The 20126-nt window shown below is 44.2% G+C and overlaps 1 non-coding gene across 1 annotated transcript; it reads right to left on the bottom strand.

Moving 5' to 3' along the window:
- Positions 1-18188: 18188 nt before the first annotated feature.
- Positions 18189-18300, bottom strand: LOC144245420 (U6 spliceosomal RNA). Its single transcript, XR_013339258.1, has one exon. It is a non-coding gene; the product is annotated as a U6 spliceosomal RNA (small nuclear RNA).
- Between the last annotated feature and the right edge of the window lie 1826 nt (positions 18301-20126).

The raw sequence follows: 20126 nt of genomic DNA, 5'->3' as shown, positions 1-20126 counted from the left end.
ATCACTGAAGAAGCGCTCAGTAACTGAGGGTCCTGGGTTTTGGAAGATGACTTAGGATAATGAAATCAGCAAGAATTATGATGAGGCAGTGGTAGGGACAGTGACAGTGAGGCAAAGCCCCAAGTTCTTAAGGAATGAGGATAAATGTCCTACGGCCACAGGACATTGTGACCAGATGGTCTAGTCTGATGATGTGAATTTCTAAGCGGTGGGGGTTTATGGAGGAGGGAGAGAGGATGGTTTGGGTGTGGCAATGAGGCACAGGAGGTCACCTGCCACTTCCCCTTCAGACCCCTTGGTACAGGGGGATGGAACAGAATACAAACCCAACCTAAGGAAGCTACAATGGGAGAACATTCTCAGACAGGAGCCAAATTTTAGGTAAAGAGAAAACAGGAAGGGAATAGTCAGAGACTGGTGGTATTAGTTCCCTTTCTATGCCAAACATTCAGGTGGGCACAAAAGAGTAAAATGTCCTGTCCTCAGACACAGAGTAGACAAGTTGAAAAGTCAAATATATAGTCTATTAGTGCTAAATATTGGGAGAAAAAATAAAGCAGTGGAGAGAGACTGAAGTGTCAGTAATTAAGAATTAAAACTATAGTAGATGGCCAAGAAAGGTTCTCTGGAGGGTGACCTTGAGTACTGACTTGAAAGATATGGAAAGCTGACCGGATATCTGGTAACAGGAACAGCAAGTGCAAAGACCCTGAGATGGGAGTATATGCAGAATGTCTGAGGAAAACAGGGAGGCTGGTGTGGTGGTAGCCGGTGGAGGGAGGGGGCATCATGGCAGGAGATGAGGTCAAAGGGAGAAGCAGAGGGGTGGGCAGAGCATGTAGAGCCCTGTAGGTAGAACTTGGCCTCTCTACTCTGAGAGAGATAGGGAGCCACTGAAGGGTTTGGGGCAAAGGAGAGATGTGAATTGCACTTTGATGAGAAGATTCTGGCTGCTGTGTGGAGGGCAAAGTGGTGGGACAAGAACTGATCAGGGAAACACAAATCAAAACCACAATGAGATACCACCTCACACTTGTCAGAATGGCTAACATTAACAACTCAGGCAACAACAGATGTTGGTGAGGATGTAGATAAAAAGGATCTCTTTTGCACCGCTAGTGGGAATGCCAACTGGTGCAGCCACTCTGGAGAATAGTATGGAGGTTCCTCAAAACATTAAAAACAGAACTACCCTATGGCCCAGCAATTGCGCTACTAGGTATTTATCCAAGGGATACAGGTGTGCTGTTTCAAAGGGGCACATGCACCCCAATGTTTACAGCAGCACTATCGACGATAGCCAAAGTATGGAAAGAGCCCAAATGTCCATTGAGGGATGAACAGATAAAGAAGATGTAGTATTTATATACAATGGTGTATTACCCAATCAAAAAGAATGGAATCTTGCCATTTGCAACTACATGGATGGAACTAGAGGGTATTATGCTAAGTGAAATTAGTCAGAGAAAGACAAATATCATATGACTTCACTCATATGAGGACTTTAAGATACAAAACAGATGAACATAAGGGAAGGGAAGCAAAAATAATACAAAAACAGGGAGGGGAACAAAACATAACAGACTCTTAAATATGGAGAACAAACAGAGGGTTACTGGAGGGGTTGTGAGAGGGGGAATGGGCTAAATGGGTGAGGGGCATTAAGGAATCTATCCCTGAAATCATTGTTCACTATATGCTTATGAACTTGGATGTAAATTTAAAATATAAATTTTTTATTTTTTATTTTTTATTNAAAGTCGGACGCTTAACCGACTAAGCCACCCAGGCGCCCCTAAAATATAAATTTTTTAAAAAAGAAACTTTTGCCAAAATCCAGCCAAGCATTGGTGGTGGCTTGAAGCAGGGCAGAAACTCAGGAGCCCAGATGGCCTGTACATCCTTCCTAAGGGAGAGCAGGCAGGGTGTGGGGACCCGTGTGCAGTAAGAGGGGCACAGGTGTGCTGTGGAAGTTCCTCTGATTTCTTCTGGTTCTTAGTGAATAAGGAAGCAAACTGCATGTGAGGTGGGAGAGGAAGTATCACACCTTTGCAGGAAGAAGAGGAGGGTGGGAGAGGAGACAGACTAGAGCATTGACTCTTCAACCTGAGCACGCACATCAGACTCACCCGGACGGCTGCTAATGCCTACCGCTGCCTGGCACTGCCCCCCCATCCCCCCCAGGTTTCTGATTCAGTCGGTCTGGGATGGGTCCTGAGAACTGCATTTCTGACAAGGTCCCAAGTAACGCTGATGCCGCCAGTTCAGGAACCACCTTTGAGAACCACCAGCCGATACTACAGTGGGCTAACCCGGCAGAATGGAGCGCTCACTTGGGCTTAATGATGGTGGCTTCACTGAAGGCCACGAGCATGGCTGTGTTCTTGTCCAGTCACGCTCAGCTGCACTGGGGCTGGCACAGAACAGGCAGGCAGGTTTAACCTGGGTTGAAATTAAGCCAAGCAGATGCTACAAATCATAAGAAAGAATGGGGTTAAGGGTGGATGCAATGGAGTGGTTTGACAGATTGAGCTTGGAGCTGAATGTGGACAAGGTGGGAAGAGAGGATGTGAGTCAGTGGAGAGGGGGCAGGATCCAGGCCTTCAAGGATCACTGGCGGCTGAGTCCTAGAGGGAGTGAACTAGAAGCTGAGATTATAGCAAGGGGGGAGCAAGGGAGGGTGGAAGACAGGGTGATTGGAAGACAGAATGTCACGGAATGAGCATCTTGGAAAGTACATGTGTCTGTTGGGTATTGAAAACACCAAGACATAAAACAGAACCTGGTTAGAGAGAGTGACAGGAAACTAGGAGCTAAAATCCTCAAGCAATGAGGTGGTGACCTGCTGGCCAGGAGGTGACCGAATAGAAGTGATGAGAGCTGCACTCCCATGACAGGAGGTTCACAGCCAGAAGGTTTTACAGGAACAACAGTGGAGAAAGGTCTGGCAGTGACGGAGGGGACGGAGGAGGAGCCCCCCACCTCCAGGCCCATGGAGAAGAGGCAGGAATGGCAGCACCACCACTTGAGAGGGAATGTGAGCCCTGGGCAGAGCCGGGGTCTGTGTCCTGGTCCTGGAGGCACAAATTAGAAATAGCTGGAGAGGGGCGCCTGGGTGGTTCAGTGGGTGAAACGTCCAACTTCGGCTCAGATCATGATCTCATGGTTCCTGAGTTCGAGCCCCACATTGGGCTCTGCACTGAGCGTGCAGAGTGAGCTTCAGATCCTCTGTCCCTCCCTCTCTGCCCCTCCACCGCTCTCTCTGTCTCAAAAATAAAAAACTGGAGGGATGCCTGGGTGGCTCAGTCAGTTAAACATCTGACTTTGGCTCAAGTCATGATCTCACAGTTCATAAGTTTAAGCTCCATGTCAGGCTCTGTGCTGACAGCTGGGAGCCTGGAGCCTGCTTCAGATTCCGTGTCTCCCTCTCTCTGCCCCTCCCCTACTTGTGCTCTCTCTCTCTCTCTCAAAAATAAGCATTAAAAGAAGTTTTTAATAAAAATAAATAAATAACTGGGGAACCGGAAGACCATACCAGTGTCTGGACCCCACCGTCAAAGATTTTAATCTGTCTGGTGAGGTGCCTGGACTCTGGTGTGTTTTCAAGCCCTGGAAGTGATTTGAATGTCCAGACCAGAAATGACAGCCAGAGGTGAAGGGGACACTAAGTCTGAGGATGTGGGAGGCTTTGCCTATGACTTGGTGGGGTCCCTGTGGGAGACGGGGAGAGGATGGGGGAGCATGAGGATCTGAGTCTGGGGGAGGGAGGAGAGGCCTGGGCTGAAGAGGGCTCAAGTCCCCAACATGCTCGCAAGGCAGACTGTGATGGCAGTGGTGAGGCTATGAGTGGTGGGAACAGGGATGGATGGGTCTTGCCTGGAGCACAGAGAGGTCAGCGGCCCCTTCTTCATCAGCAGTGGTGGCCTGAGGCTGGAGAGACTGACAGTTCTACCAAAACGCCTGCAACGGGGGCCTGCTTTGCTTCAAGCTTCCTCCTTCCCTACATCCGATCCCTCAGTGGGCACTAGTGAGGCAGAGTATGTCTGTGGAACCAGATGGTTTTAGTTCAAATCTCCTGCCTGGGTGACCTTAGGCAAATCACTCAACCTTTCTGTGTCTCAGTTTTTGTATCTGTAAAATGGGGCTAAGAATCGTACCCATCTTCCTAGGATTTTGTGAACATTGAGTTATATATAGAGGGTTGCTAGAAGAATGTCTGGCAAACAGTAGGCCCTATTTGTGTTTGCCATCTCCCCATTATTACTACACTAGTCCAAGCCACCATCATGGCTGGGCATCCTGTTTTCACTCCCTCTCCACCAACCTACTCTCTCACAAAACTGCAGATCAATCCATGTCACTCCTCTGCTTAAAATCCTCCCATGACCTCTTCTCCATGGCATTTAGAATGATGTTCCTGGATTACGATGCCCCTCACCACCTGGCCTCCTCTCCACCTCATTTCCTCACCCATTAAATTCCTACTTCACTCACCTTTTTCTTCTTTAACATGCCAAGCGCGTTCCTACTTTGGGCCTCTGCATCAGCTGTTCCCTCCATTCTAGATTATTCTTTCCCCTAGACAGTGCATGGCTGGATTCTTCTTGTCCCCAGGTCTCAGCTGAGGATTTCCATGGCCCAGTGTCATGTGGCCTCTGATTACTTAGCTCATGCCTATTTTAATTCTCCACATGGCACTCACTACCCTTTTGTACTTTTTCTTTCTTCTTCTTCAGTGTCTGTTCTACTTTGAATTTCCCTGAAAGCAGAGACAGAGACAAGAATTTGGCTGTGGATAGGTTATTTGCAAGACGTTACCAGAAGTGGGGGTGAGGATGCAGGCTGAGTGCACGTGCTGCCTAAGTGAGCACAGGGATATGGGAAGAGTGAGACAGGAAGGTACAAAGTCAGCTAAGAGGGTTAGCCTTACTACTGTGGGGGAGGGACAGTATCCCACCTGTACCTCTGGGAAGCTTGCAGAACACCTCACAGTGTTGTTCTGCTGAAGTGCGGATGGGGGGCGCCTGGGTGGCTTAGTCGGTTAAGCGTCCGACTTTCGCTTAGGTCATGATCTCGCGGTTCGTGGGGTTCGAGCCCCGCGTCGGGCTCTGTGCTGACTGCCAGCTCAGAGCCTGGAGCCTGTTTCAGTCTGTGACTCCCTCTCTCTCTGACCCTCCCCTGCTCACGCTCTCTCTCTCTCTCCTAGAAATAAATAAAACATTAAAAAAAAAAATTTGAAGTGCGGATGGAAGCCTTTATCCACTGCCCCTCCCCCCCCCATTGGTTGAAGGCTGCATTTGGGGCATTAATTCCTTGACTTCCAGATTGGGCTCACCTGAGGGCCAAGCTAGTTCTGGCCGCTTGGCTGCTTTGGAGAAGTGTCTGGGAGCCAGAGGCCAGTCAGCACTTCCCAACACATCTGTGGCTAAATGCAGAGGTGGGTGGTACCATGGGCTCTGGTGTCTGCTGCCTGACCCATGTCTCCCTCTAGAGTGGATTGGAGAGTGTCCTCTCTGGTCACCCTTGGATACCAAGTGCCCAGCACAGTGCCAGAGAGTTGGTATTTGTAAATACTAGTGGAAGGAATTTAATTCCTCCTTTCTTGAATCCAGGGGTAGTTACTATTGTTATCTGAATGTTTTTAATATTTTTTTAAGTAAGCTCTATACCCAACATGGGGCTTGAACCTATAATACTAATATCAAGAGTCGCATGTTCTACAGACTGAGCCAGACAGGCACCTGTCCCCACCCCCCTTTTTTTAAGGCAGGATTCTTTGTATGTATGTATATACGTATGTATTTAAAGTAAGTTCTAGGCCTCACCGGTGTACCCCATTATCTGCATTTTCAGGTAAGAAAAGTAAAGGCCAGTCTTGTGTAATGGGGTCACCCAGTTCACTGGCAGTACAGCTGGAATATCAACCCAGGGAAATCTGACTGCAGACCTTAAGGTTTGAACTGCAAGAACTTACTTCATCAGTAGCTCTAGTTACCGAAGAACATTATTAGTCTCAATCATCAAATTTAGTATTGGCAGTATAATGGTTTTAGGTACGTTTTACAGATTGCCTTGTTTATATGGCTTTCATGTTGTGTTAGGGTGTGATTTAGAGGATAAATAGGAATGGAAAATGCAAATGATTCAAAGTCCTTGGAAAGTAAGAGAAATAATTGCACTGGCCAGGTTTGATCTACGAGTGGGTAGGGGTTTCCTGGCAGAAACTGGAGAAGCATGCTCCATTTAAAGGGAGCCTCTGTGGGGGCCCACATTTGGTGCTTTACAGTAGGGCTCAGCAAACCTTTTGTGTAAAAGACCCAGTGGTAAATAGGCTTTGAGAGCCTGGCAAGACTGGCTTTTACTTTTCTTACCTGAAAATGCAGATAATGGGGTACAACCGGTGGGGCCTAGAGCTTACTTTAAATACATACATACATACATACATACTAAGAATCCTGCCTTAAAATAAAAGGGGGGAATGGGTGCCTGGCTGGCTCAGTCTGTAGAGCATGCAACTCTTGACAATCTCTGTGGCAGCTACCTACCTCTGCCATTGTAGCACAAAAATAACCACAGAGAATACATAAGCAAATGGGTGTGGCTGTGTTCCAATAAAACTTTATTTACAAAAACAAGTGATGGGCCAGATTTGGACCTTGGGCCATCGTTTCCTGAACCCTGTCTTGTAAAACCGTAATTCAAATCTGATTTTTCAGGAGAAATGGAATTGGGAATTTATGTGACATTTCTCAATTCTAAAAATATCATATAGGCTGCCAGTGTGCACTCACTAATTTAATGACTTGCCGTATTGCCTCGAACGTTTGTGTACTTCTGTTCAGGAAATAAGACCTAATATCAACAATCATAACACATGTGGTATGTGAAAATACTGTAATTCAAAAGAGAGAAAATTTCCTTTGGGCCAGGAAATGGTTGCTAAAGACTTGAAGGAGGAGGTGGTGCTTAACCGGGGTTTAAAAGTTAGGTAATATTTTTCCATGCAAAATTTATACTGTGGGAGCATTCCCAGCAAAGGCAATGGTATGAGCAAAAATATTTGGAGAACCACAAATATTTGTTTTGACAAGAGAGCAGTAGGCAACAAGGCTGGAGAGCAGGCAAGAGATGAAGGCCTGCCAAAGAGGTGGGAGTCCAGTCTGTAGACCTTGAGTAGTGCTCACAACTGCCTTCTGGGAAGGTTGACATCAGCAGTGTCCGTTTAAGATTGGAGCTTGGAGGGACCAAAAATGGAAGCCAATTGGGGCGCCTGGGTGGCTTAGTTGGTTGAGCGTCTGACTTTCGCTTGGGTCATGATCTCGCGGTTCGTGGGTTCGAGACCCGCGTCGGGCTCTGTGCTGACTGCCAGCTCAGAGCCTGGAGCCTATTCCGGAGTCTGTATCTCCCTCTCTCTCTGACCCTCCCCTGTTCACGCTGTCTCTCTCTCTCCTAGAAATAAATAAAAATATTTTTAAAAAAATGGAAGCCAATTAAGACACTGCTGTAAACTGAATGTTTGTATCTGCCCCCCCAATCATATGTTAAATTCCCAGTCTCCAACGTGATGCCTTTTGGATGTGAGACCTTGGGGAAGTAATTGGGTTTGAATTAGGTCATAGAGATGAAGCCCCATGGTGGAACTGGTGCTCTATGAGAGGATTAAAGGACCAGAGCATTCTCTTTCTGCCAGGTGAGGATATAAAAAAAAAGCAGCTGTCTAAAAACTAGGAAGAGGACCCTCTTTAAGAACCTGACCATGCTGGTACTTTGACCTCAAACTTCCAGCCTCCAGAACTGTGAGAAACAAATGTCTGATGTCTGAGTCACTGAGTCAATGGTAATGTGTTAGAGCAGCCCAAGCTAAGACAGCAACTGCTGTAATAGGCAGTAAAGGTTTCTTGCAATGAGCTCTGAGCTCCCAACCTAATTTCTAGCTCTAAATCTAGAATCATAGAATTCCAGAGCTGGAAGTGAGCTCAGAGGTCTAAACATGTCTAGCCCCCATTGACAGATAGGGAAGCTAAGACCTAAGAGATGTCACCTGCTGATGGTCATACATCAAGCTAGGTCATACATCTGCTAGGTGCAGAGGTTGGCTTGCACCTGGGTTCCCAGGTGCATTTGAGCAGGTATTCCAAAGCATTTTGGAATCATATCTCTCAGGAAGGGAAAAGAGGTTTGACTATATATGTCCTATAAGTTATAAAAACCCAGGATAAAATCTAAAGGAAGCAGAAGGAATATTTGCAACAAATTCAACAGACCAATTCTTGTTAGCTTTAATACACAGATAACTCCTCCTTTAGCAAAACTCAAGTATGCCAACAGAAAGAGGGATAAAAGACAGTTTGTAGAAAAAATAAAATACAAATGACAGGGGCGCCTAGGTGGCTCAGTTGGTTGAGTTTCGGACTTTGGCCAGGTCATGATCTCACAGTTCATGGGTTAGAGCCCCACGTCAGGCCTCTATACAGACAGCACAGAGCCTGTGCTCTGTCCCTCTGAAAAATAAAAACAAACATTAAAAGAATTTTTTAAACTTAAAAAAATACAAATGACAAATAATCACATTTTTAAATTCCAATCTCATTGGAGAGCAGAGAAAAGTGAACTAAAACATTGTATTCCATTTCATAATCAATTTGGGGGTAAAATCTAATATACTCTTCTTTCTTTGTTTTGTTTGATTAATGGTAGCTCAGTTTTGGTGAAGGGCCAGGGAAACAGTCACTTTCTAACATTGTATTGACAGTAATGTGTCTTGGTAGAAACTTTCTGGAAGTTAATTTATAATCTATTTCAGAAACCATACAATGGTTCATACTCTTTGTCACAGCAATTTCATCTCTAAGAATATATCCTCAAGATATAATTGGAGAAGCATAAAGAAAGTATGTTTTTATAAAAAATTTTAAGTAGGCTTCACACCCAGCGTGGAGCCCACTGTGGGGCTTGAACTCATGACCCAGAGATCAAGAACTGAGCTGAGATCAAGAGTCAGATGCTTCACTGACTGAGCCACCGAGGTGTCCCTGTTTTTAGGATTTTTACCTCAGTGTTGTTTATAATACACAGAGAAAAACCAGAAGCAATGCAAAAGTTACCAATAGCTCTTAGTCACAATTTAAAATATCCAACAATAAAAGACTGGTTAAATAAATAATGATTTATCTATATGATAACATATCATGTAGCCAATACAAGTATTTTTGAAAGATATATTTTTAAAACATTTATTTATTTTTGAGACAGAAAGAGAGACAGGGAGAGTGTGAGTGGGGAGGGGCAGAGAGAGAGGGACAGATGATCCCAAGTGGGCCCTGCACTAACAGCAGAGAGTCAGATGCAGGGCTCGAACTCACAAACTGTAAGATCATGACCTGAGCCAATTTCGGACGCTTAACCAACTGAGCTACACAGGCACCCCTGAAAGATATTTTTAAGGTATCTTGTGAAAAATCCTAATAAGATAATTTTGGGCTTAGAAGGAGCAGGTCCCAAAATTATACATACATATGATTACAACTTAATGATGATATAATTTTGCCTCATACCTATTCAGTGTCCTGTACTCACCAGACAGTGTATCATTTGGTCTTCATATAACTCCATAAAGGAGGAGCTGTTATCCCCGTTTTGCCGATAAGGAACTTGGGATTAAGTAACTGGCCGAGAGCAGCAACTGGAAAGAAGTGAGGCTAAGACTGAGGTCTGAGGTGGTGTCACTCACAAGCCAGCCTTAAACACTGGGAGGCTAGGGTGAGAGGAGGGCAAAATATCAGAAACATCCCTGGTGAAAAGATTAAGATCTTTGTATGAGTAAATGAGCACTTTGTATGAGTAAATGAGCACTTTCGGTCTTCAGGTGCTCAGAATGAAAATCTTGGAGGTCTTCCTGATGCCCCTAAGACATATCCCACATCTGGTCTCGCAACAGGGCCGCCTAGTAGGCTTAACTTCGAAGTATGCTTGGAATCTGGCCCCTTCTTGTCTCCTCCACCAATGCTACCAGGAGCTTCTGATCTGGCTGTCCTTGACCCCCACTGTCTGCGTGCCCCCCACTGGACGAAGAATACCACTGTATTGTCTGCCTGGTGCTGGTAGGAGGGTGGGGTTATTCAGGATCTTAATAATATTTTAATTACGCTTAGGAGGAGAGTGATACTTGTGTAATCAAAAACGTTTTTAAATAGAAGATTGCCCAGCCCGCTCTCCTATCCCCTGGCCTGACGCCCACCAGATGGGTGGCTGCTATCATAACTCTTGGCCCTTCACCTCAGGTCTCTACACACCTGTAAGCTTTGGAAGCACCTCACAGAAGGTGACCTACTGGCATCCCGTTGCTGGCAGTCAGGACCTTCCCATCTGAAGGCCCCACCTGCAGGCCCCAACAAGCTTGTCTGGTTGCTTTTTACTGTCCGATCTCAGTTTCCTTCCTGTTCATTGTCTGTCAGAGGAGGGGGGCCTGGCAGGCTCAGGGGCTTTGAAGTTAATGGCTGCTTTTATTTCCTCGTCCTGGAGACTGGCTTGTTCTTAGGGTCTTGCTCCATTGTTCTCCACAGACTCCTAGTCAGTCTGGGAGACCCCTTACCACACACCTATCCCAGAGTGCACAAACTAGGGCTGATGCCGGGTGTGTCCACACAGCACATTTTTTTAAGCCAGTGTTTTAAAAATTAAGTAATATCTCAATTTTTTCTTTCTTTTGAAAAATCTAACAGTTGGGGCACCTGGGTGGCTCAGCCAGTTAAGCATCTGACTTCGGCTCAGGTCATGATCTTGTAGTTCGTGGGTTCGAGCCCTGCATTGGGTTCTGTGCTGACAGCTCAGAGCCTGGGGTCTGTTTCAGATTTTGTGCCTCTCCCTCACTCATGCTCTGTCTCTCTCTGCCTCAAAATTAAATAAACTATATTTTAAAAAAATCAATAGTCTAGCAATAATAGGCCCAAATTCTGGAGCTGGGACAATCAGAGGGTGTGGGAAGGGCTTCTCGCTTTGGACATGCCACAGCCTCTCATTTCACAGCTGTCCTACCACTCTATCCGGCTCCCCTGCACCTCCCTGGCACCTCGCCCTTGGCCCTCACAGAGAGAAATACTTCCTTATCCCTGTATCTCTTCCAAAGTGTAGGTGCAGTGGGGTGTAGACCAAGAATGCTGTGAGGTTTTTCTTCTCCTCGGCAAGCCTCTCTCACTTAAACGTTGTCTTCTGGATCTCATTAAGCCCCGGGTTCTGTGTGCCCCCACAATCTCATTCCATCCCCTCCTTTGATAGAAGAAACTGAGGCCTGTGGAAAGAAGGCTGCTCACCAAGTCCCCACAGTGAGTTTACACAGTGCTTGCTTCAGGCTCTAAAGAGCAACATCCTAGGAAGATTCTAGCCTGTTGGTTGTTATTCTGAATGGGAAACATTAACAAGCAGTTTGTACTTCCCTGAATGTTTCTTCTTTTCAGTCACAACAGTTTTTTTAAGTTTATATTATTTATTTCGAGAGAGAGAGAGTGGGGGAGGGACATAGAAAGAGCAGGGGGGGGAGGAGAGAGAGAGAGAGAGAGAGAGAGAATCCCAAGCAGGCTCCAAGCTGTCAGCGCAAAGCCCGACATGGGGCTCAGTCTCACAAACTGTGAGAACGTGACCTGAGCCAAAACCAAGAGTCAAAGTCTTAACCGACTGAGCCAACAGGTGCCCCATGTCACAGCAGTTTTAGGGAAATAATAGTTCCTCCTTTTTACTAATAGGAACAATAAGGCTCAAAGAGCCTACATGCCCATAGTCACACAGCTCTCTCAGTTTCATATGAAAAATGGGGACAGTAACTTCTTACCAAACTGAGATCTGAGTCGGGTGATTCCTTCAAGCCCTGTTCATCTGCTGTCTATATGCCCCTCATTTATAAATTAAATCACTAAACCTGTATTGAGCACCTCCTTTAAATCAGGCACTGTGCTTCCTGTCCTCAAGCAGCCCACACTGTGTGAGGGTAAATAGTCACGTTGGGGAGAAACAGGGAAAACTTCCCGCCAAGTGTTGCCCATGAGGGAGAGGGGCGAGTTCAGATGAAGAGTGATATGGCATAGAATATTTCAGGGAGGAAACCTAAATGGGATGCTTTAACAAAATAGCACAGGCGAGCCACTTACAAGCAACAGGAATTTTTTTTTTAAATGTTTTTTATTTATTTCTAGGAGAGAGAGAGAGACAGTGTGAGCAGGGGAGGGTCAGAGAGAGGGGGAGTGACAGACTGAAACAGGCTCCAGGCTCTGAGCTGGCAGTCAGCACAGAGCCCGACGCGGGGCTCGAACCCACGAACCGCGAGATCATGACCTAAGCGAAAGTCGGACGCTTAACCGACTAAGCCACCCAGGCGCCCCACAAGCAACAGGAATTTATTCCTCACAAGTTCTGGAGGCTGGGAACACTAAGATGAAGATGGCACCAGTATGGTCTTGTTCTGTTGAGGGCCCTTGTCCTGGTTCATAGCCAGCACCTTCTCGCTATGTCTTCACATGGTGGAAGGGGCTAGGGATCTCCCTGGGTCTGTCTCATCAAGCACAAATCCCACTCATGGGGCTCCACCAACATGACCTAATCACCCCAGTGACCCCACTTCTTAATGCCATCACTGTTGGGTGTTAAGATTTCAACATATGAATTTGAGGGGGACACAAACATTCAGACCGTAGCAGCAGGTTTCCTCTGGGATAGATTCCAGAGGGGACACAGGTGGGAGCTGGGCCAGCTACACAATTTGCAGGGCCCTGTGCAAAATGAAAATAGGGGCCCACTGTTCAAAAGGCAGGGAAATGTGCTGTTAAAAGTGGTAAAATATAAAGGTTTTTCTTTTCTTCTGCCGTCTCTCAACTTGTCATGGGTTTCTTAGTTGCTACTTAATTTTCTAAATAAACAAATACATTAAATATTAGAATGAGTTTTACTGTTCATCTTTATATCGTGCAATATCACTTTTTGATGAAATAATGAGTATTAACTCATCTGAAGGATCCCTGAAATTATACAATTCATGTTTCGTAGCACATATGTACATATGTATTTAGTTCATACAATAACAGTAGAAATGCCACAGATGGTTAACGGCTCTTATTTCACTTCTTTTTCTAATTTTTAAGTTTTTTAAAATTTATTTATCTGGAGAGAGACAGAGACAGTGTTTATTTTTATTTTGAGAGAGAGAGATAGAGAGCAAGGGGGGAGGGGCAGAGAAAGAGGGAAGACAGAATGTCATGCAGGCTCTGCCCTATCAGGACAGAGCACAGTGCAGGGCTTGAGCTCACAAACTGTGAGATCATGACCTGAGCCAAAATCAAGAGTCAGATGCTTAACCAGCTGAGCCACCCAGGTGCTTCTCTTCTTTTCTTTTCTTTTTTAAGTAGGCTTTGCACCCAGCATGGAGCATAACGCAGGGCTTGAAGTCACCACCCTGAGATCAAAACCTGAGCTAATATCAAGAGTCAGGAGCTGGGGCTCCTGGTTGGCTCAGTTGGTTAAGCATCCAACTATGGCTCAGATCACGATCCCTTGTTTCTGAGTTTGAGCCCCACATCGGACTCTGTGCTGACAGCTCAGAGCCTGGAGCCTGCTTCAGATTCTGTGTCTCCCTCTCTCTCTCTCTGTCCCTCCCCTGCGCATGCTCTGTCTCTCTCTGTCTCTCAAAAATAATTAAATATAAAAAAAAAATTTTTTTTAAGAGTCAGATGCTTAACCAACTGAGCCACCCAGGCACTCCCCATACTACAATTTCTTTGTCCATTCATCCATCCGCAAACACTCAGGTTGTTTTCATATCTTGGCTATTGAGAGTAATGCTGCAATGAACTTCTTGATACATGCCCATCTTATCAATCTCTACCTTTGGCTTATTGATGAGTAAGGAAGGGCAGAAAGGAAAAGGAACAATGGGTTGCCCCATCGCTTCCTTTCCTTTGGTGTCATGAAATGTGGTTGCCTAGTACAAGGAAGCAACACCAGTAAGGATTTGAGAGAGTTCCTTGTTCATTCATACTTCTTAAATGTTCATTCATTGCCTTCTTTTATAGGTTGAATTGTGAGCCTTCAACACTCAGTATGTCAGAATGTGACCTTATTTGAAAATAGGGTCATTCCAGATGTAGTTAAGATGAAGCCATACTGGAGTAGGGTGGGCCCTCAGCCCTGTATCACTGACCGGTCTCCTTTTAAGAAAACTGTGAAGGTGGAGGCTGAGAATGCAGTTATGCAGCTTGCAGGACAAGGGACTCCAAGGATCGATGGCCACCTCCAGAAGCGAGGCAAGGAAGGAGGGATTCTACCCAGCATCTCAGAGGGAGCATGGCTATGATGACACCTTGATTTCACACGTCTTGTCTCTAGAACTAGAGAGAATAAATTTCTGTTGTTTTAAGCCACCCATTTTGCGCACTTTGTTACAGCAGCCCTGGAAAATGGATATGCCTTCTTTCTGTGTTTTTCAGGTAGAAAGCATGGCCCCTCAGGGTTGTCTCCAGGAACCCCCATGCCTTGAAGGTTCACTGGAATTCTGTGCTCCTGCTCTTGATCTTAGCCAAAAGGCCAAGAAGCAATGGAATTCTGTGCTCCTGGGATATGGATAACATCAGATGCAAAGGGTGGCGAGGAACAGTAGTCTCCTCAGCTCATGTGCATGCTCCGCTGTCCCCTCAGACTTCATTTACAAACACAGCTTCAAAAATAAAATTCTGAAAACTTTCAAGTGGTGATGGTAGAGCATTAAACCAAGCACAAGGCCATTCATTCTGAGCATGGGCCTATGCAACTGCACAGATCACACACCCATGAACTGGCCTCCAGTGAGCGGGAGATGTTATTTTTTACTTTTTGATCTTCTACCTTTCTTTTTTAATTAAAAAATGGAATATGGGCCAGCTTTACAAATGTCCTAGGTTTTCAGTTCAGTTTGCAAAATGCTGCCTTTTTAGTCTTCCTGCCTGCTTCTCAGATCTAATCTGTAGAGTTGTATCTCAAGGATTTCTAGTTAAGGATCATGAAGGATTTGGCCAATGTCCTTCTGAGTATGTAGAGCACACAGCTAGAAATAGTTTGAAGGCATTGGCTTGGTTTCTGGTTCAAGACCAAAGTGGTAAACAAAGCTTATGTCTCAAGGTTTATGGCCCAGATGTCTTCCTTCTGTTCCCATAAACAGAGCCAGCCTTCATGATTTGGGTCTAAATGGAGCAATGAAAACCATTAAGACCCAAAGCAAACACTACTTACTCAAAGTGCATGCCTCATCTTCCTCTGAAATCAGAGTGCTTGAAAAATTTATATCACTGACTCTGCCGCTGCGGGGCAGGGTGGCTATGACAGCAAAGGCTGGAAACAACCTAAATGTCCAGCAGAAGAAGACTGGTTACATATCTCATGATGGACCCATTCCCTGGGACATGGGCTAATTCTGCAGCTCTGCAGCCATGGCCATGAAACCAAAAGGAAATAACAAGGTGAGGTGGAATGTGTACCATATGCTACCATCTATGTGAGAGGAAAAAAGCATAAATATCTATTTTATTAAATGCAGGTTATACTTAGGGAAAAGAACAAGGCTTGGTACCAGGGTGAGAACACATACATTTCACCATGTATATTTGTAATATGACACCTTGTATCATATGAAAACAGAGAGAAAGAAAGGAAAGTTAAAGTGAGCATGTGATGATATTAGATTGATTTGTCCTCTGAGGACCATTGGAAAGGTCAGAGAGGTTTTTTGCCCTTATTTTATACATGGGCAAGTTGTAGGTAGGTAGGATGGTCTTGCCCTAAATCTTTGGTTCCAGCCTGTGAGCTTCAGAAATTGGGGGTAAGAGGGGGTTCAGTGGTTCAGAGTAAGCACTTGATAAAGGTTTGGTGTTGAATGAATGAATGAGTGAACAAATGAATACTTCTTGGCGTGGGTGGCGTATAGCAGGTAGGAAAGGGAACTCAGTTGCGCTGTTTCCCTGCTGGCCCCAGAGGAAGCTGCTAAGGGCACTGACATCATTTCTACCTGTGGACAGCGACTCACCACTGAACCTATCAGTGCAATGTATTTTTATTCTTCAGAGGTACTAGGAAAACAAGAGTCTCTGAAATGATATACAAAGGATTGCAGACTATGACTGATTTTTAGAATCTTCTGAAAATCATTCCTGGAGAAAAGCCAGCTTTCTGCCTCTCTCTCACTTGTCAGAACTCCTGATAACTGAGGGGTGTCTGGGTAGCTCAGTCAGTTAAATGTCTGACTCTTGATTTTGGCTCAGGTCATGATTTCACGGTTTGTGAGTTTGAGTCTTTTGTCAGTCTCTGCATGGACAGAGTGTGGAGCTTGCTGGAGATCTCTCTCTCTCTCTCTCTCTGTCTCTCTCTGTCTCTCTCTCTCTCCCCTCTCCCCCATGCACACATATATGCACTCTCTCTCTTTTCTCTCTTTCTTGCTTTCTCTCTCTCAAATTAATTAATTAATTAAAAAAAAAAAGAACTCCTGACAACCGAGAGCGGAAGTTTAGGAAAAGAGGAACTCCAAATTAGTGAATAATAAAGGCCCTTCATGTACCCTGTGTAGAGATATTATAATACTGCTATGAAAAATAAAGCACAGAGGCACCTGGGTGGCTCAGTTGGTTAAGTGTTCAATTCTTGCTTTTGACTCAGGTCATGATCTCACTTTTCTTGAGATCAAGCCCCACATTGAGGGGCTAACAGTGTGGAGCTTCCTTGGAAGTCTCTCTTTCCCTCTCTCTGCCCCTTCCCCCCTCAAAATAAATAAAGAAACTTAAAAAAAATAAAGAACAGCAACAACAACAAAAAGCAAAACAATACTGCGAGTTGTTTTGTTTTTAATATTTATTTATTTTTGAGAGAGATGGAGAGAGAGTTTGAGCTAGAGAGGAACAGAGAGAGAGGGAGGCATAGAATCTGAAGCAGGCTCCAGGCTCTGAGCTGTTAGCACAAAGCTTGACGCAGGGCTCAAACTCTCAAACTGCAAGATCATTATCTAAGCCGAAGTCAGAAACTTAACCAACTGAGCCACCAGGCACCCCTGTGAGTTGTTATTCAATGGAAGTCCACTCTAGTAAGTTTATCATGTGATTTTTTTAAAACAACATTTACTTTTTTTCTGATCAAAAGAGTAATGCATGTTTCTTGTAGAAAACTTAGAAATACAGATATCCTAGAATAATTTTTTTAATGTTTATTTATTATTGAGACAGAGAGAAGCATAGCATGAATGGGGGAGGGGCAGAGAGAGAGGGAGACACAGAATCCGAAGCAGGCTCCAGGCTCTGAGCTGTCAGCACAGAGCCTGATGTGGGGCTCGAACCCACAAACTGTGAGATCGTGACCTGAGCCGAAGTCAGACACTTAAGCGACTGAGCCACCCAGGCAGCCCCAGATATCCTAGAATAAAAGTAAAATACAATTTCCTATAATCCTACCACTCTGATTACACAGTTAATACTTTTATATTCTTCAGTATCTTTTGCATGTATGTTTAACCAGTCGTATTCTAATCATGATTTATTATTTAACCAGTGCCTGTTTTCATAATTCACTACAGTAAAAAAAGCACTGTCATGAAACCCCCCATAAATAAATCTTTATACTCATCTGCCTTTTTTTTTTTTTTTTTTTTTAATAAATTTCTAGAAAGGGTGCCTGGGCGGCTCAGTCAGTGAGCATCCAACTCTTGGTTTAAGCTCAGGTCATGATCTCACAGTTCATGAGTTCAAGCCTTGTTTCAGGCTCTGTGCTGACAGCTTGGAGCCTGCTTGGGATTCCCTGTCTCCCGCTCTGCTCCTCCCAACTCGTGCTCTGTCTCTCTCTCAAAATAAATAAGCTTAAAAAAATTAACAGGGTGCCTGGGTGGAGAGACAGAGAGAGACAGAGCATGAGCAGGGGAGGGGCAGAGAGAGAGAGGGAGACACAGAATCCGAAGCAGCCTCCAGGTGTGTCAGCACAGAGCCAGGTATGGGGCCCAAACCCATGAACTGTGAGATCATGATCTGAGCCGAAGTCAGATGCTTAACCGACTGAGCCACCCAGGTGCCCCCCAAAAGTTTTTTTAATTAAAAAATAAAATAAAATGAAATCTCAGAAGTGGAATAATTAGATCAAATGATATATTAAATTTTTGGTTATATCTTTTAGTAAGATAGTATTATAGTCCCAACAACACCATATATTTGTCAACCTTGCATGTTATACTTGTACGTGTTATCTTTGCACAGGGCCATTCTAACCTTCTCTGTATCAGTCCTATTTTAGTATATGTGCTGCCGAAGCGAGCACTCGCATGTTGCATATAGATTTTTTAAATTTTTATTTATTTTGAGAAAGTGCACGAGTCGGGGAGGAGCAGAGAGAAAGAATCCCAAGCAGGTTCCACACTGTCAGCACAGAGCCTAACTCAGGGCTCGATTCTACAAATCATGAGATCATGGCCTGAGCTCAAATCAAGAGTTGGACACTTAACCAACTGAGCCACCCAGACACCCCTCGCCTGCTGTATTTTTAAAAATTCTCAACAAAGATGTATCACAAAGCTTCTAAAAAATTTTTTAATGTCTTTTAGTGAGTATGAACATTTAAAAACTGATACTAATCCATTTGAATTCTTTCATAGCATACATGAAATTCTGAATTTTGATGCGTTTTATGTGGTAATCATTTACTAGAGGTTCAGATAGGAAGATCTACCTTTTGTCATATTTGTTAAACATTTTATCCACTTTGTCATTTGCCTTTTTCTGTGATATCTGATATGTCTAACTAAGTCTTGCATATTTACTCAAATATATATACTTATCCCTGGCTTTCTTCCTGTGCTTTATATCTGGGCTTTCTCTTCTAAAATACTGCACCTATGTTTTCTCCTAATTGTCTTGTGATTTTGTTGTTGTTGTTTGTAGTTGTTTGGGCTTGATAAAGCTAATTTATAGAAATGGATCCCTAAAACAGAGGCCACCCTAGTAGCCTGTGTCACATCTAAAATCAAAACCTAAGTTGTTCTGCACTTTTCTGGAAACACCTGGCAAGGAAACCTAATATACACTAATCACAAATCTCCAAGTTAGCTTTAGCTAGTTTGCCTTACCTTAGCAAATAGGACGTGCTATCCTTATAAGAAATCTCTAACCTCTTAATGAGTCATGCCCTGCTTCTGCATAGCTTCTTGTCTATAAACCTTGTTCTTGCCCAAAATCCCTCTGGAAGAGGGTTCCACTGCTGGTGAGCCAATGCACTCTCCCATCCCATGGACTGGGTTTCCTTGAATAAAGGACATCAAACTTGTTACTAAATTGTTTTAATTTTGTCATCTGGCACATATATTTTATATACAATCCTTATATGTATTATTATATAAATGTTTACTCATTTTTGAGAGCATGTGCATGTGCATGAGCAGAGGAGGGGCAGAGAGAGTGGGGCAGACAGAGGATCTGAAGTGGGCAAGCCCAATGCAGGGCTCAGACTCAGGAACAGTGAGATGATGACCTGAGCTGAAGTCAGACCCTCAACTGCCTGAGACACCCAAGAGCCCCTATTTTAGTTTTGTCATTTCACAAGTTCTTACATTTATTTTGGTGACGGTTTAAATAAATCTGTAGTTTTACTTTTCTCCCCAAATTAACTAATCTTCTCAGACTAATTTATTGAAGAATTTATCCTTTTCCACACAAAAGTGAAATAAATGCCTTATTTATCCTAAGATTGGTTTCTAAATATACTGTATATGTTTCTAGACTTCAGTTATTCCACTGATGGTTATCCATCCACTCTGTATCAACACCACACTATTATAATTATACCTTAGCAGTATTTTTTAAAAATTTATTTATTATTATCTTTTTATTAATCTCTACACCTGATGTGGGGCTCGAACTCACAAACCCAAGATCAAGAGTTGCATGCTCTTCTGACTGAGCCAGTCAGGCACCCCACCTTAGCAATATGTTTTAAGATTTGGTAACATAGGTCTAGCTTCCATTTTCAAAATTTAAAATTCTTAGATTTTCTCATGGATATTCTTCCATTTGATTGAATGTTAGAGAAAGTGTTACATGTTCTCTCCCATCCAGCCCTGCAATCATTAGAATTTTATTAAAGGAGTTAAT

Source organism: Crocuta crocuta, unplaced genomic scaffold, assembly GCF_008692635.1.
Source record: "Crocuta crocuta isolate KB4526 unplaced genomic scaffold, BGI_CrCroc_1.0 scaffold343, whole genome shotgun sequence".
In the NCBI taxonomy this organism is placed as follows: Eukaryota; Metazoa; Chordata; class Mammalia; order Carnivora; family Hyaenidae; genus Crocuta; species Crocuta crocuta.
Note: the sequence above shows the minus strand (reverse complement) of the source record. Positions and strands in the feature narration are given on the sequence as shown.